Source organism: Dermochelys coriacea, chromosome 1, assembly GCF_009764565.3.
Source record: "Dermochelys coriacea isolate rDerCor1 chromosome 1, rDerCor1.pri.v4, whole genome shotgun sequence".
NCBI classification, from domain to species: Eukaryota; Metazoa; Chordata; order Testudines; family Dermochelyidae; genus Dermochelys; species Dermochelys coriacea.
Genome location: NC_050068.2, coordinates 239,641,260 through 239,668,379, shown reverse-complemented (window position 1 = coordinate 239,668,379; position 27,120 = coordinate 239,641,260). Strand labels below are relative to the sequence as shown.

General features: G+C 42.0%; 1 protein-coding gene across 1 annotated transcript in view; it reads left to right on the top strand.

Annotated features, from left to right (window-relative positions):
• The window catches only part of LOC119863059, an 85,887-nt gene extending 62,632 nt beyond the window's left edge, over positions 1 to 23,255 (top strand). The window contains exon 7 of the transcript XR_005295476.2: positions 22,682 to 23,255. The gene's annotated coding sequence lies outside the window, so the exon portion shown is untranslated. The remainder of the gene's footprint in view (positions 1 to 22,681) is intronic.
• Positions 23,256 to 27,120: the final 3,865 nt, after the last annotated feature.

The window sequence follows — 27,120 nt, the reverse complement described above, 5'->3', positions numbered from 1 at the left end:
TGGCCAATGTACATGGCAGAGGGGCATTGCTGGCACATGATGGCATATATCACATTGGTAGATGTGCAGGTAGGCTTGAATAGAGACTGGGAATGGATGAGTCATTACACAAAGTAAAACTATTTCCCCATGGTATTTCTCCCTCCCACCCCCCCCACCCCCCACTGTTCCTCTGATATTCTTGTTAACTGCTGGAATTAGCCTACCTTGCTTGTCACCATGAAAGGTTTTCCTCCTTTCCCCCCCCCTGCTGCTGGTGATGGCTTATCTTAAGTGATCACTCTCCTTACAGTGTGTATGATAAACACATTGTTTCATGTTCTCTGTGTGCGTGTGTATATAAATCTCTCCTCTGCTTTTTCCACCAAATGCATCCGATGAAGTGAGCTGTAGCTCACGAAAGCTTATGCTCTAATAAATTTGTTAGTCTCTAAGGTGCCACGGGTACTCCTGTTCTTTCTTTGGTTCCTCCACAGTTTATGGAATCAAGGAAGATGTTTTTTCAGAGAGGTTCCGGTAATGTTACCAAACTGCAGCCACCTTTTTAATTTCTGTCAGGAGCCACACACATCAGAGGATAACTAGGGCAGAGGGATTGCATGGCCTTGGTAAGCAGAGTGAATAATACATTAGCATTTTGAACTCTCGCTTCACCGATTATGTTGAGTTTGAGAGCTGACTAGGGAGGCAATATTGAGCACAGTACCATGAAAACCCTGCCTTCCCAAATCAAAATCTTTACTTCTGGAGGAACTACTCTTTTTGATTCTTGCTGTGCTTGAGCCGCCATGGGTAATTTGATACTTGTTTGTCTAAATAAATCAGAAATGTAGTTATTGTTCATTAAGTCTCAGTGGGTGTCCTTGCTGTGCAATTATACCCATAGCAGAACTGTCTCCTTTATATGCTACAGCACTTTTTCTGTAATTTTATTTTGAGTGTGTTGCATTCAGTCTTTGAATGTTCTCCCACATTAAAAAAAACACAGGTGGTTGGTTACATTTATGCAACTAATTGCTAGAGAGGAGGAGACAGATGATCTTTCTTTCTGGGAACAGAAGCTACTGAATTATTTTCATCAATAATGGTTTTATTTACTGTAACTACAAACAAAGAATATGGTAACAAAGAGATGAATGTTTTATCCCCGGCTTTCCCAGCATGCGCATTAATATTGAACTCATGCTTGTAGGTTTCAGAGTAGCAGCCGTGTTGGTCTGTATTCGCAAAAAGAAAAGGAGGACTTGTGGCACCTTAGAGACTAACAAATTTATTTGAGCATAAGCTTTTGTGAGCTACAGCTCAGTAGATTGACTCGGCAAATGAGAATCAAAAAGGAGCAAATCCATAATTATTTTTATTCAGCTTAGTTTCAAATGCAAAGTAAAAGGTTTATCTTGTGAGCTTTCTTCCAAAGGACATTTCTAGTAGTGCGTAACTCTGACTTAAAACATTCAATAATAACAACATTTGCATTTAAACAGCATCTTCCATCAGAGGGGCCTGAAGCATTATTACTTACCTTGCAAAGATGGACTTTTGTTACATCCATGTGAGGTGGGAAAGTATTATTAGCCCTATTTTATAAATGAGGGACTAAATGACTTGCCCAAGCTCACTCAGCAAGTTAATAGCAAAGCCAGAAATAGGGCCTACAGGGTCAGGTTCAGGCTGATGGTCTTCTGCTCTAACCACTAGACCATTCTTTATTATTTACATTGGTAGAAAGAGAGGGGAGTTGTAATGTTTTAGGACCTGACTCAGCAAAGCTCATAAACAGGCTTAGCTTTAAGCACCTGCCTAACTCTATACCTATTGCTTTTACTAATTATCATTATAATAGGGTTACTGTGAAGGTAAAGCTTGATGCTCAATGTGCACCTCTCAGTATCACAAGATGGCACTGCAGAGTTTTGCTCTGGCTTAGTGAAAAGAAAATATAACCTTTGGTAAGACTTTAAGGCCAGAATTGTTCAAAAATGGCTAGTGATTCTGGGTGCCTTGATTTTTGGGGTTCCCAATTTGAGACATGTTCAGGAGGCCTGATTTTCAGAGGGTGGGTGCTCTTCAAGAAATCACTAGTTATTCTTGAAAATTTAGGCTTACAGGTAAAGCCAACACATTGAAAATATATGCTGTTGTAAAAATACCCAGTTTTTGTGTAGTGTTTTCCATCAGTAAATTTTAAAGCAAAGGAGGCCAGTATCATTATCCCAGTTTTACAGATGGGGAAACTGTTGTATGGAGGTGAAGTGACTTGCCCAAGGTCACTGAGTAGCCCAGTGGCACAGCTGGGAGTAGAACTCTGGTCTCCTGAGTCCCAGCCCAGTTCTCTGTCCATGTGAAATGGTTTGATTTCTTTTATGTTGGTCTCAAAAACTTTCTGTAATTTATGTATTAAACAATTGGAGAGTATGTTATAGGTCGTTTTGAAGGTCAGAAACACAGCAGATACTCAGCAATAAGATTAGAAAGAACTGATTGTCCAAATGGTCACTTGGATATGATGGTGAAGGGGGCCATATAAGTATCTAGATAGAAAGGTGAATTTATTTGCAACAGGAACCAGCAACTGAGTGCCTCTTTTTTATCTTCAGGCAGAGTCAATCAGAGTTGCTGCACCCCTTGGCTTGAAGTGGTTTCCATCATATAGAGGGTTTACAATTTGGTTCAATGGCTCTCAGCACCCCCACTATACAAATAGTTCCAGCATCTCTGGGGTCAATAAATCATCTATGATTTGGGGCCAAAAACAAAATGGAAGGATTCTAGAACTGGAGGATCCCATGCAGGCCAAGATTTGAGAGGTACACAAAGAAGAGAGGAAATTTTAAGAAACTTTTGTCACTGACTTTGGCTTTAGGAAATAGAGAACTGATCCCTTTCAGAAACTGACAAACTAGAATTGCTGGAGCTGGATGTGCATCAGCTGAGGAGTTTTTATTTGTGCAAGCCCTGGAGTACCCCGGTGTAAAGGGAAAACTTCACCCTGTGTTGTGCTGGGGGATCAAAGGGAATGGAAAAGTGCAGGGAACCTTTTCTTCCTTCCTATCCAACCCACTCAACATACTCTGAGAACGGCAAGATGGATGAGCACTAAGTCAAAGCCCACTGAAATTAAAGTCATTGAAGGCCACTGGATCACGCCCTAAGTGATAGGCCTGGCTTATGAAAGTGCAAACTTTCCATTGCTCCATGGTGGCAAGTTCTGTCAACTTAGTCATTTGTTCAGGCTCTTAAGTCCCCTCCACATGTGCTTCAGCTAGCAGTACCAATTGGCAGCATGGAACATGGGTGAAGGCTGGGCACATTATCATTTTAGAAACTCAACTAAGGCCACTTCTAGCTTCCCCTCCATCAGGGCCTGCATTGGCAGGATGGCTCTGACCTCTACTGCATATGGGAAATGCTCCATTTTCCTACCCTCACCCCACGCATTGCATGGAAAAGCAAGGGTAGAATTTTTGCCTGACATTGCCACTGGTCAGCCTTGTTATGAGCTCATTTGCAATGCTTACAAGGGATAAAGGGCTGCATTCTTGGCTGGATATTGCCTTTTAATTAGCAAAATTAATGTGCATCTGACCAGAAGCTAAATCCTGAATCTGGTAGGAATAGGTAGTAGTGAATGGTTGTTTATGTACTGGATTAAAGTGAGAAGAAACTGAGAGAAAGGAGAATCAATAGTCACCTACAGAATACAGCTTCAGTCGTTAGAGTAAAATACAAGCAAGGTACATTGAGGAATCTATTTATGTCATCACAGACAGACTATAATCACCAGGTGAACAGCTCACAAAGCTTTATATTCACACATGCTGCTTAAAGCTCCTTTTCATACTGGATCCTACGTCAAAGGACAAAAGCATTGCTCGGCACTAACAAAATAAATTTGCTCAAGGAGTGTTAAATTAAGGTTGGTAAATTGCTGTTTGCTATAGATCTAGGCAGCTAAGCTAATCAGTTTAATGTGCATCGCAACTTTTCTCACCAGATTAGGGCAAAATTCTCTTCTCCAGTTGGCACTCTGTGTTCAGGGCACGTTCAGATATTGATGGAAGCTTTTGGTGTGGAGCAACTGTGGAATATGCAGCAGAGATTAGCTGCTTGAGTCAGAGAGGGGAATTTTAAAGCTAAGAGCATAAATTTGGTGCAAATTCAGTTGATTTCTGGGATGAATTTATTTAGCCCATTGTTACCTGAGGTAAATGCCATGCATGAGAATATTTAGTCCATAGGCTTGGCCATACATGAGGGCTATGTCTACACGAGTTATGTCAGCAAAACTTAAGTTGCTCAGGCATGTGAGTGTTCCACCCTCCTGAGCGACATAAGTTTTGCCAGCATAAGTGCTCATGTGGGCAGGAGAGCATCTTCTGCTGACACAGCTACCACCGCTTGTTGGGGGTGGATTAATTGCATCTACAGGAGAGCTCTCTCCCATCTGCATAGAGTAGCTACAGGAGAGATCCTAGGCCATGTCTACACTTACAAGCTTCCAGTGGCTGTAAAAATGCTTGTCTAGTTGCATTGTGCTGACAGGAGAGTGCTTTCCTGTTGTCATAATAAAACCAGCTCAATGGCGGCAGTAGCTATGTTGGCAGAAGAAGCTCTCTTGCTGACTGCTTTGTGCACATGAGCGCTTATGTTGGCAATGCGGATTTTGCTCAGTGGGATGTTTTTTCACACCGCTGAGTGACGTACGTTTTGCTGACATAAGTGCTAGTGTAGACATGGCCTTGCAGCGTCACCGCCGCGTTGGTGCAGCATCGTTGCCGTAAGCTATCTAGCGTAGACATAGATTCAGAGTTGGTTTCAGAGTAGCATATTGAAGCTATTTCTCTAAGTTAAGTGTCCTCACACCTTCTTTTCAACTGTCTAAATGGGCCATCTTGATTACCAGTACAAAAGTTTTTTTTACCTGCTGATAATAGCTCATCTTAACTAATTAGCCTCTTACAGTTTGTATGGCAACTTCCAACTTATCTGTATGTGTGTATATATATCTTCTTACTATATGTTCCATTCTATGCATCCGATGAAGTGGGCTGTAGCCCACGAAAGCTTATGCTCTAATAAATATTAGTCTCTAAGGTGCCACAAGTACTCCTTTCTTATAGCCTAAATATTCTCATTTAGCATAGTCTAGAGACTTGATCTTGACTGGAGGTTGTGTATTCCTGAGTTCTAAATGCATCAGTACTACTTATTCCCTCTGTTCTTTTGGGCAAATCCAATTACCACTGTGCTTCAGTTTTTCCATCTGTAAATTGGACTAATAGTACTAACCTATTGCACAATTTTCCTGATGTCTGAAAAACATTGTGTAATTGTTGTTAATGTCTAGTTGCTGCCTTGTTTTATGGGTGTATGGGCAGGAGCTAGACAGGATGGTGGTCTAACACTCTGCTCTGTTGATTGCTAGCCAAAGTCCTGGTCAACATATCCAAGCAGTGATTCCCAGCCCCAAGAAAGATAGGCCAGGCAGCTGGAGGACCTGGCCAGATTCTTCTCTATTCTGTGAATCTGCTAGAGAACAGTCAGTCACTGCAATAGAAGAAGCTGTGTCTTGTTTTTTTTGTTTCTAGCTACTCTGAATTATTTGCAGATAGAATTATCAACTGTTTCTTGAAGGTGGAGATGGAAGGAGGTTGACATGTTACTGGGGAGACTAGTCCAGTCATAGGGGCTCTATGGAGCTGAGAGTTGGTGAAGGAGACAGTAATGCTATTTATTAGTGTTTCCATCTCAACATTCTTCACTTATGGTAGGTGGAGGAGTCTCTACTATTTTACAGAGGGACAGTGATGTTGAGTGATGTGCCAAAGTTACACATTAAGCCAGTTGTGGAGCAGGGAATAGGACTGAGGAGTCTTGATTTGCCATCCTGTGCACTCGACAAGGCTGACAAATGGGGTAGGGAGGTGGCACGCCATGGCAGCGCACTAGATGAGTGTCATAGGGTGGGTTTCTGCTACTGTACTTTCTCTTGCATTGAAAATGCCAAGAATGATGACTTTCTGTAGTTGTGGGTGTTTATTTTTTTAAAGACAACTAAACCCGAATGCTGCTGCTAATGGGTCAGATCCTACAAAATAATGAGTGCTCTTAGCTCCGGCCAATGTCAATAGGAGTTAAGTGCACTTGGTACTAGCACCTCACAGGATTGGGCCCAAAACATAGGCAGAATTTCAGTAATTGTCTCTTACAACTTTTATCCATACATATCTTTATTAATGCTTCATAAATCCTGAATGACTTGAGCCAAATCCGCACCCAGAAGTTTTGTTGCCTATCTGAACTGTATCTGGGTCTGCAAAATTGGGCTGGAAATCTCAAGGAACTGACCTTTTCATGAGATTCCTGGTATTTCCCTTTTACTAGTCAGCTGGAAATATGAGAGCATCCTGCTGCTGATCCTAGGCAAAGCCAGGAAACGTAGAAGCATGTGAAAATGAGATGAGGCATAACTGACTCCACACAGCTGCAGACTCTGAAAAGTTAATGAAAAGAGCAATCTCTTTCCTCCAGCTGCTAAATTGTTGGTTAGCAACAGCTGGGATAAGAAGCTGAAACCCAGACAGAGCAGGGTGGCTACTGGATTGGATGATAGCTCCTGTGTGGGAGCTCTATAGCACTGGGTGGGGGGAAAGCTGTTCAGAGAGACAAGTTTCCTGGCCAAAGGATCCAGGGAAGGTTACCACACAGAAGATGCCTCCTAGAGCCAGAGGTAGGAGGTAGCAGGAGACTTAGTCAAACATTCTTTGACTTCCCAACACAGAATCCCTAGGTTGGAACCCAGATGAGATGGCAAGCCTGTGCCCCACAGGGAAGTGGGTAGAGACTGCTGGAGTCTCAGATTCAGGATGGCAGTCCTAACACAAGACGGTTGGACTTTATTTTTGTTTCTCTTTTAATTTCCTTTGTTTTCCCTCTGGTGAAGAAGGGAGAGGGAGATATCAGGGGCCCAGGACTAGCAGTTGGAAGCCCATCACAGGATTCTTAGGACACTGGGGTGAGACTCCTTCCTACAGCGAAAGGGGAGGAACCCAAATGACCCATTTGTAGGGCTGGAACTGCAAAGAGAGTCTGAATCCTTCAGGCCATGCTTCTAAACTGACTAAAAGGAAAACTGAGGCAAGGCTACCATTACCACATGCCCAAGCATGTTAAAAAGGCAAGAGGCCTGATGATCGTGGTAATCAATTCTTTTACTAAACCTCTAAATACTTTGTCTTGGGCATCGTTTGAAGGATGAGTAAAGGATTGCTCAAGTCTTAGTTTAGCTGTTCCAGTTCAGCCTTCCCTAGCACCATGCTAACATCAAGCTGAATGCTGCAGGGATATGCACATCTCTTCTCAGCAACCTTGATAAATATCAGAGTATGTGCTTTTTCTGGCAGCAGATGGTTTCTCTTGCCAGTCATATTGCTCAGTTGTATTCTTGAGCATAGTGTAGATTATGAACAGACACTTGAGAGAAGGGCAATCTGCCTATACAAATGCCATTTGATAGAAATCTGGGCAGGTTGTAAATGATCTAGAGAGTTCAAGTGACCCCACTGCACCTTGCCAGGGGCTAGCAATCCTCACCTTCTGGGGATAAGGTAGTACAATCTCCAGGACAACATACCCTTTGGTCTATTTGCTGAGACTGCAAATTAGTGCTGAATGTGGCAATGAGTGAGGTTTTTGTATTTATTTTTTTTTGTGGTGCTTGACTAGGTGGGACCACTATGATCACCTAGTCCAGGGGTTCTCAAACTGGTGATTGGGATCCCTCAGGGGGTCGCAAGGTTATTACATGGGGGGTTGTGAGCTGTCAGCCGCCACCTCAGACCCCGCTTTGCCTCCACCATTTATAATGGTGTTAAATATATTAAAAGTGTTTTTAATTTATAAGGGGTTCGCATTCAGAGGCTTGCTATGTGAAAGGGGTCACCAGTACAAAAGTTCAAGAACCACTGACCTACTCTGACCTCCTGCCACAGAACCTTGCCCTGCATTTCCTGCATCAAGCCTATAACTTCTGTTTGAGCTATCTTATAGAAAGATCTCCAGATATAACTATGTGGCTGTTTTGGGAAACAGTTGCAAAGCTGAAGATGGACAATGACATACAGAGCATATGAAGGGAGATTTTAGCTGATTATGGGGATAGGGGGCATAGACTACATGGTCCTGCTTTTCTCTAAATATCTAGTAGGTTGTAAAGTATAGTTATAGGCAGAAAAAATAACTTTTTTTAAAAACAAGCCCAAACCCTGCATTGTGGAATAACATATTCATTGCCTCTTAATGGCTTCCCTTTCTAGCTTGCTCCATTTATAAGTAGACAATTTTTGCTAACTGCCAATACGGCAAAGAAGATATAACAGAGTGCATGATATCGCATTGAGTAAATTGCTGTGCTACATAACTGAGGATCACATGAAGCAAATGAGAAAAGAATTACCAGCACAACAAGCTGGTTTCAAAGAGGAATGAAGAAAAGGAGTACTTGTGGCACCTTAGAGACTAAGAAATTTATTAGAGCATAAGCTTTCGTGAGCTACAGCTCACTTCATCGGATGCGTTCAGTGGAAAATACAGTGGGGAGATTTATATTTATTTATTTATATTTATATATATAAATCTCCCCACTGTATTTTCCACTGAACACATTCGATGAAGTGAGCTGTAGCTCACGAAAGCTTATGCTCTAATAAATTTCTTGGTCTCTAAGGTGCCACAAGTATTCCTTTTCTTTTTGCGAATACAGACTAACGCGGCTGCTACTCTGAAAGAGGAATGAGGCAGTCATGATCAAATTGAGAATATCCATAATATCACTGAAAAATGCAGGGAGTATAATCCCCAGTTGATTATGTATTTCACTGACTACTCCGAAGCATTTGATATCATCTCACATGACCCTCTTTGAATGATACTGGCAGACACTGGGATTCCAAAGTATCTCACTGAACTCGGCACAAGTCTCTACTGTCAACAACAGGCCATGCTGTGAACAGCAATGGATGACAGCAAACGGCTTTTCCACTGGGCAGGTTGTGAAACAAAGATTCATTCTGTACCCACGTCTCCAGCATGTATGCAGAATTTATTATCAGATAAGCCCTGGAAAATGTTGATAACATAGAAGGAGCTGAGTTTCCATTGGTGGACACCTTTCACTGACCACAGATACGCTGGTGATATGACGTGCTTCACGGCAACCACTAGTTCAATGCAAAAATTGTTGGAGTCTATACAACGAGTTAGTGAGGAACATGGACTGTCCCGGAACATGGCAAAAACAAAATGTGTGTACGTAGACATAGATGAAGAGGATGCAAGTGGGCATCACGATTAACGGTCAAGCTGTAGAGGCAGCAAATGAATTTATTTACCTGGATCAGACACATTCAACTAAAGTTGCTGCTCCAAAGAAATTGGATAATGATTAGGGATGGCTCACTCAGTCATGGTCTCCCTATGAAAGTGTGGAAAAACTGTGACATCTCAAAATGTATGAAAGTTTGTCTGTTGAAAAAGCTTCACTTTTTTCCATAGCAACATATGGATGTGAATCCTGGGAAACTAATCCTGCTGAGAGGAGGAAAATTGAAGACTTTGAGATGTGGTGATGGCAAAGACTTGAGTATCTCCTGGATGGAAAAGAAGATGAATGCTTATGTTAAAAATATTGCTGGAGAGAAGTGGACTCTGTTGTTGGACAGAGTCTGTTGCAACAGATGCAAACTTCTGTACTTTGGTCACATCAGGCATAGAGACTGAAACAACCTCAAAAGTTATCATGGAAGGAATGGTTGTGGGTCATTATAGCATGGGAAGACCAGCAAGGAGATGGATAGATTGTATGCACTAGACCGCTGACAGGTCAGCTGCTGAGTGTTCAAAGCTAGCAATGGATAGAGAAGGTCTACAAATTTTTTTTGCTATGTCATGAATACTCAGACATGAATAAATGGACTTTATAATTACAGTACAATGATGCAAACTCTCTCACCCCCATCACTTCCTCATCACTGAGCCAATGAAATATAGCTGCTTGTGGGGTGAAGAGCAACAGCAACATCATCAGCTGTATAGGGGTAAAACACAAACAATATTGCCAACCCCATGCGCACAAAAATCATGAGTCAGGCTCTCAAAAAGTATGAGATTCACTTTTACGATCATGATTGTTAAAGCCGCAAATGCGGATGGAGTGGGGGAAGAAGAGTGTTTATTTCCCTTCTAGGTTCTGATCCTTTGGGTGATCCGCTTGGAACATGGTTTTCAAGTGTCTCTACACAACCATGAGTGCCTGGTCCCTTTTGGCCTCAGAACCTATGAAACTTTAATTTAAAAAAAACAAACAAACAGATTCTCATACAATCTTCTGTAACTTGAAGGAAAACACCAATATCACAAGAGCTGGTGACACTAGGAAATGAGGAAGAATAGTGATTCTAGCTTCTTGTGTATTGAGGAACCACTAATCACACACTTGGATTTTCTTAACAAGCTTTGATCTTTTTATCTGTAATTTAAATACAGAGGAAGTCGAGGACTGAGACCAACACAGAACATCAGCACTTTGGCGTTTTTAAATTGACATATTTACACTCGTGTAATCTCCAGCTCAGAGAATCCACTTTCAAGCCAGCAACTTGCTTGGCAGTTCTCCAGCAGATACATCCAGTTGTTGTTAGCCTCAGACTCAGGTAAATGTTGAGCCCCACCACAATTACAGCAGTTCTTTGAGTGCCCAAATGATTCTCACTCAGAGGAACACAGCACCAGCATGAAATGCAACACATAACTTTATAAGAATACATTAAGGGCCTAATTCTGTCCCAGTGAGTCAATGGGACCTTTGCCATCAACTTTAATTGGAGCTTGATTGAAACTTAACTCTTAAATGCTGGATTAAAATATTGTACAAAACAATCTTATGGAAACTAGAGGCAGGGGGAAGAGACTGAACATATCCATATTGAAAGTTGGCCAGAACACCACCATTATCATCCTTCTCTTGCAAATGTTTCAGAAATTCTTAAGTGACAAGCGAGCAGAAAGAATGTTGGCTTTCTTTGAGGCAGCCAAAAGCGAGAGTATGAAGAGCAGAGACTATGAAATGGATTATGCACAGCATTAGTTGTTTGGTATAGCTGAGTGAATTATACAAAAAGACATGGCTTTCATTGTTGTGGGGGGAAATGTAATGAATTTGTTGTTTATACAAAGTCATGGGTTATAAGGTTTTTGTTTGTTTTGTTTTGGTTTTTTGCAATGAAACTTTTCATGCCTTCTAAAAACATTAACTCTCAATTTACAAAGAGTCCTGTGGCACCTTATAGACAAACAGACGTATTGGAGCATAAGCTTTCGTGGGACAGGACTCTTTGCCGCTTTTACAGATCCAGACTAACACGGCTACCCCTCTGATGCTCTCAATTTACAGTAATTCTTAAAATATTTACAACTATCCTTGACTCTGTGACCTTGGGCAAGCCATCTAACCTCTCACTTTTCCTCCTTGTATAATGAGGATGATGATCCCTGCCTCACAGGGATGCAGCGAGAAGTTTGTAAAGCACTTTGAGAGCATGGATTAATAGGGGGTGGAGATAAGTGCTACATAAATGTTTGTATGTGAGATTTATATACAAAAGTAATGTTCTGCATTACGTTGAGAATGCCAGCCATCTGACATTCGTTGTAATGTCTTTCTAAAAGTACCTGGATCTTGATTTAGGCAGGATTACATGATCTATAGAGACTCTAACACACTGCATCAAATTTCGTCCAGTAGCTCCTGTATCAAGCCCAACAACTTGTGGTTAAGCTACAGCATTCATTTTAGAAACACACCCCAGTAATTTACTGTCTCCAAGGAATGGAAAATCAACCACATCCCTTGCTAGTCTGTTCCAATGGCTAATCAACTGCAATGTTAAACCATTGTTCCTTATTTCCTGTTTGGATTTTTCTCGCTTCAGCTTCCAATTACTGGACCTGTTCTTTCCTTGTGTGTTAGATTAATCTAAAGGATTTAATATTGGATTTATTCTACCTGTCTAGGTACCTATGGATTTATTTAAAAAATGACATCGTTGGTAGATTGATAGCAACAGACATCCATTTTGGGTAGCATGTATTTTCAGGCTGTTTCATTTCTATAACAGAGAAATTGACAAGTGTGAGGGAGAATCCGTGTAAGAAAATAAACTTTTCTCTTCTGTTCTTGTTTTTTTTTTTAGTGGATGGAGAGCAAGCCAGTTTAAGAGATGATATTGTTGGTCTCCAGGGTTTAGGCTGAGGGCATGGCAGCAGCTACAGTAAACCAAGCACCACTCCAATACCACGGGAAAAATCCCACAGAACAAAACATATGTTTTAGAATTTAGTTACTATTATTATAAGCTATTGACATATTTAGTACACTGAATCTAAAATTAAATTTGACTGGATTATTAAGTTAAAACTACAGCATAGAGAAATAAAACATCCTCTAATTACCATAGTGATATTATAGTCAAACCATAGGGTTTCATATGGTGTTGTGATAAAACACAACTTCATTTTTAGATTAGCATATGAGCAACTATTATAGACTAATGATAGTTGTTGATGTAGTTCAACAAGTCACTTGGGTTTTATGTGAACCAGCTGAGTTTTGGATTGTTTTGTTCACATTGCATACAGTGCTGCCAGCAACCATACCACTTTAGAAATGTTCCCCCAGACACCTCATAAGGGCGAGCAATAATCTTTGTATCATAAATTGAAGTATATTTTCTTCTGTAAAGGCCTGATCTGAAGTCCATGGAAAGATTCATGGAAAGATTGCCTTCAATGAACTTTGGAACAGGCTCTGGCCCCAATTCAGCAAGGTACTTAAGCGTGTGCCTAACTTCAAGCACATTTTATATAATCCCACTGAAGTCAAAGTGTTCAAAGAAATAATTTCAATGCCAATGCAGAATCATAAGACTCTACTGTATTATAAGGTGAAAAACATGGGGATCCTGTGCAGTACAATTCTGCAAAGTCACTGGGTAAATGTACAACTGTATTTAAAAATAAATAAATTTCTGCTCCTACATAGTACCTGCTGTACTCAAAGGATAAATGTAACAATATCTTTACAAATAATTCTGAGGAATGACTCAGACTCTCTTTCCCCACCCCCTCTCCTTTCATTATTTTGCTCTTTGAATTCCCTTTTTCCCCTCACAAACTCCTTTCAGAGAGCATGCATAAAGTATAGATAATTAGAATTGCTGTTTTGTAGCATGTTCCTTGAAAATGTCCTTGGAATTAAGACAACAGTAGGCGAATTGCATCAATTAGTGTTTACAATAGGCAGTAGATGTTCTACCAACCTTCAAAATATAGCTTCAACATGCAGGTAAAACAAATTGTGAAATCTTCTAGGCTTGGGCAATGCAAGTGTTAGCCATATGAAAAAAATACTCATGTTTTTATATACTGTTGACCATTGACCCCTGGCCTGATCTTAGAGGATCTGTAGTTTTGGGTAAAATAATAATGAAAGTTATTGAAGCAGTAACAGCCAGTAGAAGAACCAAAACATATGTATTAAAAATAGGGTTGGCTGAAGGTCACTGATATATCAAAACTACTGGGAAAAGGACTGATGTGAATGATTGGATTAACTGTCAGAAATGTAATTATGGCCAATCAGATTACCACATATGGACAACCGGAACCCTAAAATTGGTCTCTTGGAATACCAAGTATGAATAGGAGGCTGAGACAGATATGACCTTGGATGTTTGTGGGTGGAATTCAAAGGTGTATAAAAGGTTGTTAAACTCATCCCTAGTTGGGAAGTTGGATCAATAAGAAGGTGGAAGCCTGGACTGTCATAACCGCTTATGAGATTCTCCACTTACTTTGCTCCACCTTCACTCCCACTAGCTTCCATCAGGTTGAAAGTATGTTGAGCTTGCTTTATCTTGTACCATCTTAAAGCAAAATGCAATGCTGGGGTGGAAAGGAGTGCTTTACTATACCTATATGTGATAGGTTGATTGTATCCTGAACAAATCTTATGGAATTAGGGTTAAGACCTTTGGGGGTACATTGTGTATGTGGTGTTGAGGCATTGTATGTACTTCCTCTAGTAGAGAGTCGGGATGATAATGGTCTTCCTCCATTATCAGTGTTTGAAGCCTCCCACCCTCCCAGAGAGATGTGCATGTATAAGTTTAAACTAGATTCTCCAGAGATCAATAGGCAAAGGAAAGACTTTTTAATAAAAAAAACCTGAGTTTAGCTGACTCAGGGCCGCCTTTGTGATCCAGAAATTGGACAATACCCATGGTCAATGGAGGCCATGATCTTTAGCGTAGGGTTGGAAGGACACTGCCAGAATTCACGTTAGGGTGCACTCTGGTAAGCGGGTTAGCTTGTGTGCAGGTTCTTTTGTTGTTTTTAATATGTTTTCTCTGTAATACTTTTTGTCTTAAGAATAAAGAAGATTTGCTTAGAAAGAGCTTGTGGTAACTTTTATATCTGCAGCAATAGCTCTGCTATCATTCTGTGAAGAGAAAGCAAGCAGGTCTGTTTAGGCAGACTCTCTCTGGTGGTAAATACACAATGAAGGTAGAGAACTGTGCAGCTTGGACATATCCTGTCAGAAGGGAGTGAGGGGCAGGTTATGACAGGATATACCTCTGGGGTGAAGCCTGGAAGCTGTTGGAACTGCTGTGCTCCCTAACTATTCAACTAGGTTGACCTCTCTCACAGCTCTGCGGATGACATACAGCCAGCCCCTCTGGGGCCTGTTATCACCCAACATGACTTTAGGTGATGCCACACGTCCAACTGAGTTACCTGAGTGCTTTACCTAAGCCACTCATGGACCAAAAATGAAGGCACCAGCCAATTTCCCAGCTCCTGAGTCTTGTGCTACTGGAGTATAAACCCAAAATTATACCGTCTTGCACTGGACAGGGATCTGTTCAGTGCAAGCTCATTAATTAGACCGCTTCTCCCTCAGAAGTGGGGGGAAGATATGCACCAGCTTTCATAACAGAGCTAAGATTCCCTAAAACTTCACTCAAAAACACACTGATTAAGATAAAACAGGTTTATTAACTTCAGAAAGATAGATTTTAAGGGCTTGTCTACACTTTCATTTTATAGTGCTCTAACTTGCTGGCTCAGAGGAGTGAAAAATTACCCCACTGAGCACAGCAAGTTTGAGTGCTTTAAAGCGCTAGTGTGGCCAGGCTTCCAGCAATCGGAGCTATTCCCCCTCGTGGAGGTGGATTACCAGGAGCACTGGGAGACCTTTCTCCCAGCGCTCGTGCGTGACCACATGTACACTTCAGCAGCGCTTTGGAGTTTCTAGTGTAGATGTAGCCTAAGTTAGTTTAAATGAGCTGCTTTTGCTGCCATCCAGGAAGTAGTGCCAATGTATTGTAATTAGAGATATAAGTGATAGCAAACAGATCAAAGAAGATTACTTAAGAAATAAACAAATGCAATCTAGGTCTTATACACCACACAGGAGTTGAATCAAACAGTGTCTCACCCTGTAATAGTAAAAGCAATCTGTAGATGTTTTATACACAGGCAGGGATCCCCTGCCCCAGTTCAGTCTTTGTTCCTCTGATGCTTCAGGTGTTGTCTTGTAGTGGATGTCACTTGATGATGTCACTTCCTGCTTTTATAGTTTCTTCCATAGAGCGGAAACCTCTGTTCCAAGTCACGTTCCCACCAGTTTGGGGAAAAATACTGAACTCCATTTTGGTACCTGTATCATGTGGTCCAGTCACATGCCCCTGCATGCTTGATGAGTCATGGCAGCGATTATCCATAGGCTGTCTGAAGTGTTCCCAGGAGAGGACAAGCCTTTTCCGTGGTCCATTGTTTTTGCTGATGGTCCATTAGCTTCTTCATTGTTGTACCTGAAAGACTAGTTGCGGGTGTTACCCAGAGAAAGCATATTTGAAATACAGATACATAGTCAATATTCATAACTTTCAGATACAAAAATGATACATGCATACAAATAGGATAATTATATTCAGCAAATCATATCTTTTCTCTACATACATCACATGACATACATGATATACAAGAAGCCACAAAATCAAGATGCAACATAATTATATCATCGTCATACCATAATCGTATTACTATGGTGAATATGGGTGCAGGTTGTCACACGAGTCTCCAGTATTCCCTCTAATTTTTCCCACCCACGTGCAGAATGAATTTTGTTATGTGCACAATTACTTCCATACTGGTGGGGTGGAGCTGAGGGGTTTGGAGTGCGTGTGGGAACTCAGGGCTGGGGCAGAGAGTTGGTGTGGGGGCGGGGGGAAGGCTCTGGGGTGGGACTGGGGATGAGGGGTTGGGATGCTGTGGGGCTCCCGGGGGCTATGGTGGGGAAAGAGGATTCCCCCTAGCTCTCTCTCCCCACAGCAGCACCTGGGATGTGGGGGAGAGACGCCTCTCTCCCCCACTTCCCCCCTTCCCCGGCTGCAGCAGGTCTGGGCCATGGCAGGGCTGGGGAAGGGGCACCTGTCCCTGGCTGCAGCAGGTTTGGGGCTGGGCTGGGCCAGGGGAGGGGAGCTTGTCCCCTGGCCACAGCATGTCTGGGGCTGGGCTGGGTTGGGGCCGGGGAGGGAAACCGCGGCAGGTCCCAGGCTTGGGGAGAGGTGTCTCCCCCAGCCACAGCCCTGAACACCTGTGCAGCACTTAATAAGCAGATGCACAGCTTATAGGAAACTTAGGTCTCCACCCAAGAGAGGCAATAGCTTGGAAGCCTGAGAGTGAGTGCCCTTGCTGAACCACTAAGAGGAAATACAGGTGTAGTTGCCCTGAACTGTGACAATACTTATCTTGCTTTTCTATAATTTTTTGTATCTAAGTATTAAATAAAATCTTCTGTCTCTCTGTTTTACCAATCTTTTAATTAATATATAGCCACGAGCAAAAAGCCTGTTACTTGTGACTGAAGCATTTTGCATCCTAGATTAATCCCATTGTGACAATAATGGGGCCTGATACTTGATTGTGGGGTGTTTTGAGGACTAACATTTATACAGTGCTTTAAATATGTATCTTACATGGATGCTTGATATTATTGGCAGTTTGGCAAGAGTTGAAATTATGAAGTACAACTAAAGGCTCTCAGACATTCACAATTTGGCCCTATTCGATGCTTACTGATGTCAGTATGCTTCTTCTTATTGACTTCAATGAACTTAGGATCAGGTCCTCACTGATTATTTGGACTCAGCAGCATTGTACAGTCATGTCTATTAATTTTGATTCCTTCAGTGATAAACCATGTTTAAAGGACTGGCTTGGAAAAGAAACAAGCATTTTGTACTAATTCAGTACGATATCAAATGACATTAGAGATGGTTCCAAAATGCACATCCAGATTTCAAAGTTTGTGGCTTTTCAGACTTGTAATGTTGTTTGAGAATGAGATGGATAGATATAAAATGTGTGTGTATGTCTGAGAAATCATCTATCCCTCCTCACCCAGAGAAGGTCATTGGAAAATCTTAGAGAGGAGAATTTTTTTCATTGAGGAAAAGAGGATGAAGAGAAACAGATGGAAGAAGGTTCTAATGCAGGTTCAAATTAAATAGTATCTGGAGAAAAACCACTATCCCTTGTAGAATAAATAAATCCTTTAAATACATAGCTGAAGAGAATTCAGCTGAATTTGATTTTTACTTATTACCTGTTTTCCTACTGAAAACTACTGATTTACTAGCTTGGAAAGTACTTGAGATGCTTTGAATCTTCTCCCTTCGCAGTCTAATGGATGCTGTGCTAATGATTATAATGGGAGCAGGAGCAGACACAATATCATTTACTGAATGTGGTGTCACATGGCAAATGTCTTTGCCATATTACTATCATGTAGCTAATTGAATCTCTTGAATTCAGCCCCAATTGAAGCCATCAATGGCCAGACATTGGTGTAACTGCCCTGATTTAGAAACTCTAATGAAGTTAGGCAAGGCTGTTATTTCCATTTGTAGACCTTCATCCAGTTTGAAACAGGCAAAACTCCACTGGTCCAAACAGTGGCTTTGCATGTCTATTTTTCAGAGGGTTGCACGGGGGCAGCTACACTTGTGCTTAGTCACTGTTGGCTGAAATTGGGGCAAATCCCCAGGGTAGACTCTGGAAGAGTGACTTCAGAGGCCGTCTCCATGTTTCTTCACCTTTTTACAGCATTTTGTTTTGAACACGAGGAAGGTCAGAATGTCAAAATATGTGACAGGCTTAGCTGTACTGGGTATAGCACTTCAAAGCAGAACAGTATTAAATAGGATAGCATAAAAGTTTCATTTTAGTGTGGTACATTTATTAAAAGTATGAGTAAGTGACCAACATGAAATCCACATATAAGTGCAGAATATTCATAACACAGCTGTTTTGTTTGAGAACACTCCTGATCTCCATGCCTGGCAGCTTCAGGCCATCTTATTTTTGCCTGCTTTGCATAGAATATCTCTTGGATGAAGCAGGTTTTATGGGATCCATGCACAACATTTCTAAATGGATAAGAAGCATTCCAGGCTGGATACATGTTTTCTGTGTGATCAGACTGTACCCAGTCCTGCTTCAACAGGCTCATAAAGCTGTGCAGGGCATTTCATCCTCCTTTCGTTCTTGCAGCTTACTGCTCAGGGTTAGCACCATGAGAAACAGCAGAACTGTCAGCTGATTTCAGTTCTCTGGATAGTGTAGAGCACCCTGAGTGCTACATTGATTCCACTGGGGCTGTAGCCACATGCCCTCTAATTTGTACTGCTCACCAATCGCACCAACTGGAGCGGGAGTGCAATGTGCTAGCCCAAGGTTTTGCATATGTTCGAAGTTCCGTGGACCAAGGAGCTGGGGGTGGGGAATGGCATACCCAGACCACTTTTAAGCAATGATCCCATTTGAAGTCAGTATAGCAGTTGCTGTGGCTGTTCAGGGCATTGCGCCAGCTGTGTAGTCGTAATGCTACTGAAATTTGACCTGGCTGCTCAGCCTTTCAGATGGAGGTGCTGCCGGGCCAAACCTGTGACTTGGCACATATGGAGTCTGTTCCTGAATGGCATAGCGCAGGGGAGATAGCCAAGAACTTGAGTCCTGGCAGTCCCAGCTTATGCACTGTGGGGGTAAAAGACAGGGGAGGCTCCTCAGCTCAGTGACCCCCAGGGTGGAGGAGGAGGAACGAGGAGTGGAACAGAGTCCCTCCGTGGGAGAGGTGAGGACCGGAATTTGCCCCCTCCTAAGAAATATCTGAACTGGCACCACTGCGGTGTTCACAACTTTATATCGTGTGTTTTTACAGTGAGCAGTTAGTCCAAGGAAATTCCCTTCTCTCCATAATATACACTACAGAGAGGCTTGATCCACAATTTTCAGAGCTGTTTTGTTCAAGTTCCTCTGATGCAAACCAGGCATGAAACAAGCTCTTGACTTCCTCATGCTGCTCCTTTCTTCAAGTCATGCTGCCTCAGGCTAGCTGTGAAAGACATATTATGTGGGTTACTGTCGGGGCTTGTAGATATGCTTGTTAAGTTTATTGACTTCTTCCCTTCAGAATTCTTTTCAGCTATATATTTAAAGGATTGATTTATTCTACAAGGGATAGTGTTTTTCTCCACATCCTCTTTAATTTGAACCTGCACTAGAACCTCCTTCCATCTGTTTCTCTTCATCCTCTTCTCCCCAGTGAAAACAAATTCTCCTCACCATGATCCTGTATCACAATGATCTTCTCTGGGGTGAGGAGGGATGGATGGGAGTCACTTCAAAGTTTCTTGCTTGGAGACAGAGACAAGGAAGAGCAACTCAAGAGGCACTCCACATGGCTTTACCCCTGGGGAGACAGACACTATTGTAATGGGCCATGCTGGCTCCTTAAGAACAAGAGCCAGGTCTAGAAATTCTGGAACTGATGGGAACTATAGACTGGGAGAAAGGCCTGCTGGCAAGATGGAAACAGAATGTAGTTTCTTCTCCATCATGAAGAGGAGAGAGCAGGAGAAGGGAGCAGTTGCTGGTGTGATCCCCAGGGAGAAATGACCAGGGAAATTGTATTTGTTTGAGCTTTCGTTTACCATGGAAGGAATGGAGTATGTTTAGCCAGAGGGATAAAGGAACTACTCTCTCAGCTGAAAAGGAAGTAAAAGTATAGCCAGAAGTGGTCTTGTCTGACAATGAGAAGTTAAGCACCTCCTTCAGCTGGATACAGAAAGTAAGCCTTCATGGTATAGCAACTGACTACGTGGTGAATACTGACCCCTCGTATACTTTCTTTCCCCTTATCCTTTTTGCCATGGTCTGGTCCCTGATCTCCATTGCCAGTTCAATAGAAACATTTCCTAGATGCTCCTTCCATTCTCCTTGCTCAGAAGCAACATACTTTTTCTTTGTATTCAGTTAAGAGCAGATGAAACTTAGGAAAAACTAGCTAGACAGACAGACACATGCATGCACGCATATTTTAAGGAACCTCGCTATTAACATCAGATATATCATTGATTTACTGCATTCGGTACTGGTGCCTTCACTTGAGAGAGAAACTCAATCTGGACACTTGATCTTTTAAGAAACAGCAGGTTATTTTTAGAATATTTTTTTCTACAAAATAACTTTATAAGAGTGAGTTTATGGTATTGACATAGGCATATCAGAACGAAGGTGGGGGCGAGGAGGAGAGAAGATAGAATTTCCAATATGTCAAATATTCTCTTTTGCTTTTAATTGTCACTTGATACAGACTTAACCTTAATTCTAATTTTTGATTGTCCTTGGAATAGCCCATTTCCCAGCAGAACATCCTCTGTCTTCTCTTCTGTCCGAGAATCAAGTCCAGTGCAATATTTGCTCTCCTTCCTAAATCAGCATGGTGTTTGATTGCTTTTTTGTTTTGTTTTTCAGATAAATGCAGTGCCAATGAAAGCAAAGGACTAGCAGTAATAGCTAGAGCAAGACATAGTTCAGCTTGGCATAGTGGATATATATTATATAAGCTTCCCTATGTAGTTTTGCCAATGCAACTCAACCCTGATCTGTAGCATTTGCAATAATTCCAGTCTGGGGTTCCTGAACTCTCTCTGCCAATACATGTCAGTCCTGAGCTGTAAAACCCTTTGAAATCTTGGGACTTCACACTGATCTTTCAGTGCGTTTCACACTTTGCTTACAGTAGCCCTGAGTATTTTCCCCACTTTTGTGGCCCCCATGGAGTTCTACAAATATACATCAGTCTTAATGCTAAATGCCCTATGTCTATTCCAGTCCACTCCCTCTTTCCTATTTGTGCTGAAGGTTATGCTGGGGAGAGATGTTGGCAATAGGAAGTAATGCCAACCCAGTTTTTACTTGTGATTGACTGAAATGAGGCCTGACTCTTTTCTTAGAGAAAGACTGATCCAGTGGTTTGGGCACTTGCTTAGAATTTGGGAGACTTGGGTTCAAGTCGGACCTTTCTTTGCCACAGACTTCCTGTGTGACCTTGGGCCAATCACTGAGCTTCCCTGGCCTTTAGTTTCCTATCTGTAAAATAGGAATATCAGTACTTCCCTACCTCGCAGGCAGGGCTGGATTTCCAATTAGGTACAGTAGGCAGATGCGGGAGGGGGGCTTCACGCAGGGCCACACAGGGACATGGGATGGGAGCTCCAGGAAGGACCACGTGTAGAAGTGGAAGGAGATGGTGCTGAAGATGCTGTGCCTAGGGGTGCATAAGGTATAAATCCCGCCCTGTTCAAAGGTGTGTTGTAAGGATAAACTTCATGAAGTGATCAAATATTATGGTAATGGGGGCCATACAAGTACCATATATATATATAATATATATATATATATATATATAGGGGCTTGAGTCAAAGCCCAATGAAGTCCATTAGTATTTCAGTAAGCTTTGGATCAGGTACCTTGAGCAGTATGCTACATTAGAATGTTATGTATCCCCCTTTGGGACAAATGATATTGTGAAGATGCTGAAGGCCATTCTGGACTACATGTGATTAAATGTGGACGTGGCACAGAAAGTATTGCTTTTTTTTTCCCCCCTTTCTGGGGAATACTCAATTGTAGGAGCACAGAACTAAAGCTTGCTCATATTTGTTGCGTTTGTTAGTTGGCTGAAATATAGCTGAATAGTGTTAGAAATGGAAAACTGATTTAGATATACTGGCGGGGTAGGAGGAGTTCTCTTTGCTTTGGACTGTGCCTTTGTACCACCTGGCAGGAGGGCAGATGTGGGTGGTGACTAAGTGGAACAAAAATAGCTGAAAACACCATGGGTGGAGGGAAGTTGGCAAAGGTGACCTGAAGGGTGTAATTTGGTTGAAAGAGAGCAAAGGAAAAATTGAGACTGAATGTTAAAAAATAAATTCCAGATTGAAGTTGTGGCAATCCCCATTGCTTGAGTGATTTAATGATGATGGAACAAACTCGTGTCTGGTCTGCAGGGCCAGGAAATTGGTGTCTGGCCATGAAAGTGAGAGAAGCAAGGTATGTCTGAGTTGGCCAATAGGATTTCTTTAGTTTGTGTGTTCAGGGGGGAGAAAAATTGTGTGGCTTGTACAGTTTGTTTAAATCTATTTCTTATGCTATTGCTACTGCACAGCGGGGCATGGAAGTGATTTTAAAATATATATTTTACCCTCTTTTTGCACAGGTGTAATGCAGTTGGAGGACCCTCAGTTCCTGATTTCTCTTGAACTGCTAGTCTGACCATCAGGGCATGGTGTTAGGCTTACATCTTTGTTCAGTATGTCCCCTTCCTACTCTCCATAGGGTGGTTGGTGTTTAGCTAACAATATTGGGCATTATGACTTCTGCTGCACGTATTGTTTGTGTGTATGTTAACGTTACATACACCCCGAGTCCTTTGTAACAGGCACATGTTACAAACAACTTATTTTGTTAATCGGTTGTGAAATCCTTCTTTGATGTATTTAGACATACAGCATTGTCCATACGAAATGCTGCTACTACTACTACAGAACAGAACACAGCTACCGGTCTAATAATCTCCTGTTTTTCTAGCTGTCTTTATATGTTGTCTTCAAGACTGCTCAGAGACCCTGCAAATTCAGCAATGCCTTTATCTCCATGAAAAATATTTTAATACAAAACACAATACAATAAACTGAATTTTGTTTTCCCCTCTGCATGTGAAATAGAGGTTTTTGTTTTTCCTTTTTGCTTGCTTTTTATATAACTGGTCACAGCACCAATAAATTGAAAGTCCACATGCAGTACTTAAAATGCTGTCTTGCTACTCAATGTCCTTCCTGTGTGTCATAATCATTCATCTGGCTTAGCAAAGTACGTACACTGCAAAGCACACATTCCAAATCAGGACACAGAGATTCACTCAGATGGCTTATATATAGTTATTTCTTAACATACTAGTGATTTAGTTCCCAAACACGGTAGCAGCACAATTAAATGGTAGTACTGCAGAGAATTACTGGCCTGCAGCCAGACCATGTTGGACTGTGAATTCAGCAGATATTTCAAGCTTCAACTGGGTTGGGTCTGATCAGAAGCTGTATAGAAAAACCTCCAAGGAACACTCAGATTCTGCAGGAAGTGATGCTGCTGATTTAGTATGTGTCACTTTTCCCTCAGTCAGTATTGACTCAATGCTTCAGCTTTGTGTAGAACAGTGTGCTGCTATTGGAGATGCTGTTATTCTTAGGAAACATATCTCACTGAGGTTTCCTGACTAGAACTAGAGCTAAAATTTTTGGTCAATTTTTTTGGGAGGATGGCCTAAAACACAGATTTTGTGATTCCAAATAGACTTGTATCTCTTTTGCTGAACTGCTTATTTTGATTTTTTTTAATCCAAAAAAAATGTAACTATTTCATTTACAAAACATTGAAACAAAACATTTTGGTTTTTCAATTTGAAATGACTTTTTGTTTCAAAGTTCCCTTTTTTAAAAAAAAATCAAGTGTTTTAAAGTGGTCGGTTTTGTTTAAACAAAACATTTTGTGTGGTACAAAATTAATTATTTTTGACCTTTTTGAATTGCCAATTTTTTAAAAAACAATTGGTTTTGTTCCCACCCTGAAATGTATTCATCTTTTGGCTTTTCAAAACTGCCAAAGAGCTGAAAAATCCATTATTCACCCAGCTCTATTTCTGACACCAAGAGTTACCCTGTGTTTCCAACTGGAACAATTTTATTTTAGGTTAAGGCAAGCCAGAAACAAGAAAGAACAAAAATTACGTCTCCATGAGAGACAGCACTGTGTTTGTCTCTTCCGTAACATGCTGTGTGTATGTTGTCTGCAAAATGGCATTGCATTCAGACCCTTTCAAAATGTACAGGTGCAGGATGTAGAACACACAGTCACAGCAGTTATATAACAATAGCTACTACACTGACCTCTCAAGAATTACCAGTAGCCTGTTACAATTTTTGGAAGGGCAAGAGAAGCGATGTTAGTCCTTGGGCCAAATTCCAGTGAGATGATTCCATTGTGTCTGTAATGGGGTACTGGCTTTTAAGGCCAGAGGGGGTAGTTTGGAAGGTCAATTGTCCTATTCCACGAATCCAGCAAAACAGATGAAGGCCAGAAAAATCACTGAAGTAGTCATTGAGTGAAAGGACGATGGTCCCAGGGAGCACTTACTATCTAGGAGAGGGAAGATATAGGCCAACCCCAGACTATTGTACCTTTAAAGCAGGGGTTCTCAAAGAGTGAGTTGTGACCCCTAAGTGGGTCATGACCCAATTTTAATGGGGTTGCCAGGGCAGAAAGCCCCAGCCCCAGAGGTCCACAGGCGAAGGGAGGCTGAAGCCCCAGCCAGCCTGTCTCTTTGTGGGCTGCTGCGGAAGCTGGAGGATGAAGCCCCAGTCAGCCAGTCCACTGCTCTGAGGGCGGCTGCAACGGCTGAGGGCTGAAGTGCTGAAAAACAAATACAGGTCCCGTCTCGCTGTTGAAGATGATCTCTGTCTTTACCTCAGCCACACAGAGCCCAACTTCAAGGGTAGGTGTTCATCAAAGCAAACTCACCCCTCCCATTAGGCGCACTTTTTTTTTTTGCTATTGGATATAAAGATTGTCTTGGGATTATATTGTGAATTAAAATATTTAGTGGCTACTTTTCATTGATACGGCCTTGTAATGCATATATTATTTAAAATACTAACTATTCTGAGTAACACAGGGCACTGGATTGTGCAGTAATTATTCTTGTCAGAAGGGGGTCACGGGGGTCAAAGTTTGAGAGATGCTGCTTTAAAAGCCTGAGACCAGGAGCCTTGCAGAGTGGGTGCGGCAAGGCTCCCCTCTCTCTGAGCAAGTACGTATGTGTATTTGGGGTTATTAAACCCACCTGGGTAGAATCAAGAGACTGATTAGTTCCTTGGGTGGGTGACTCAAAAGGAGGCTCCAGCCCAGTCAAGAGAGAGCTTCTGACAAAGCTTGCTTTGGGGGTGGGTGGCGGTGGGGATGAGGAATCTATGCAGGCAGTTTCTGGAGGGAGGGCTGTCGAAACCTGGAACTAGAGGTCATTCCAGGCCACAAGGGGCTGCTCTGGAGCAGCACCTATCTACAGTGCCTTTGTGGATGAATTACATCTGTGCTACATATATGCAGTTTTATTTGACACCATATTCTTCATTTGTCTTAAACTACTGTGTAGTGTTGCTATGCTCTGCTGAAACTACTTCACAAAAGCAGCAAAAGTGATTCACTCGTTGGAGTGTGTATTTGAATAGCAATAGATGGATACTTTTGTGGCTTAAGTGGAAATATTCCAACTTTGACTGGGCTTCTGGCTACCTCCCAGAATCCCAGGGAACTGTCTCATGGCTTGCACCTGCTGAATGTCTAATCTGACACACTGCTGCCCATCAGAACAGCTCTCCATGTGCTGCATACAATGACCTAGAAGGTGCCAGTTAGAGGAGTGCAGCTCAGTAGATTGACTGCAAGTTGAGGTTCAGGTTGGAGGGGGAAAGGACAGGGCTGGTGAGTGATCTATCCTTATGGAAACTGCAGAGAGACATTCAGTATTCTGGCTGGACTACAGCCTATCTAGTGTTCACGCCCCCACTCTTCCAGAACATGACCAGGAGTGTTAATGATCATCAAGCAGTAAGGGCCTCTGTCCCACATCTCATCCAAAAGACAGCAGCTCCAAGAGTGCAGTGTCCCGGGGTGGTACCTCAGAGGGAAGAGTGTCACCTGCTGAATTGCCAAGACCACTCCGTACAACACCTTGGTTTCACCACGATATTTCCCATCCACTTACTGAGTAGGCCTGGCCCAGTGAGTATCTGGAAGCTGATGAGATTACAGCTCACAGTGACTCTGTCACTAGTGCTTCCTTTAGCCCACATGCTTTCAAAACTGGTTCCTATGGTGATACTTTTAACATCTTTTTTCCATTGTCTTCTCCCAGGGTCTGTGTACCTCTACAACAAATGATTTGAAGTCTGATATCTTGTTGTCTTATAGTATCCAGCTCAGATTTAAATGCAGGGATAAACTAATTTGTTTGGATTGTGCACAAATGTGTTTCACAGCCTGGCTTGGTTGGCTTTATCTTCTGTTTTGTACAATCACCTTTTAACATAATAAGAGATGGATGGGACGATGTTATGCCTGTGGACATAATGTATACTCTATGTCTAATCACAAATCAGGATTGTCACTGGTTATCATTTCTGCTGCCATTACTTATACTTCTCATCTGTAGGGCTCAAGGGAGGCTGGTCTTGTGTCTGTGATACTGAATTGCCACTCGGGATAACTGCATTCAGTTCCCAGCACTGCAGCACCTGTCCTGTGTGACCCTGAGGAAGTTACTTTAATCTGTCTGTACCTCAGTTCCCCATCTACAATGGGGATAACATTCTTTTCTTCCACCCTTCATCTGTCTTATCTGTGTAGACTGTGAGCTCCTGGGGACAGTGAATGATTCTTCTTGTGTGTTTGTACAGTGCCAAGCACAATAGGGCTGCTGTAATACAGATGTGACCCTTGTGTCAGGTGATTAATGACCGCAAAAAGGGCTGGGTTCAACACATTTACGGTCCCTCTTGGCAAATAACTAAACTGCCTTGAGCCCCCACCCACAAACCTGGCATA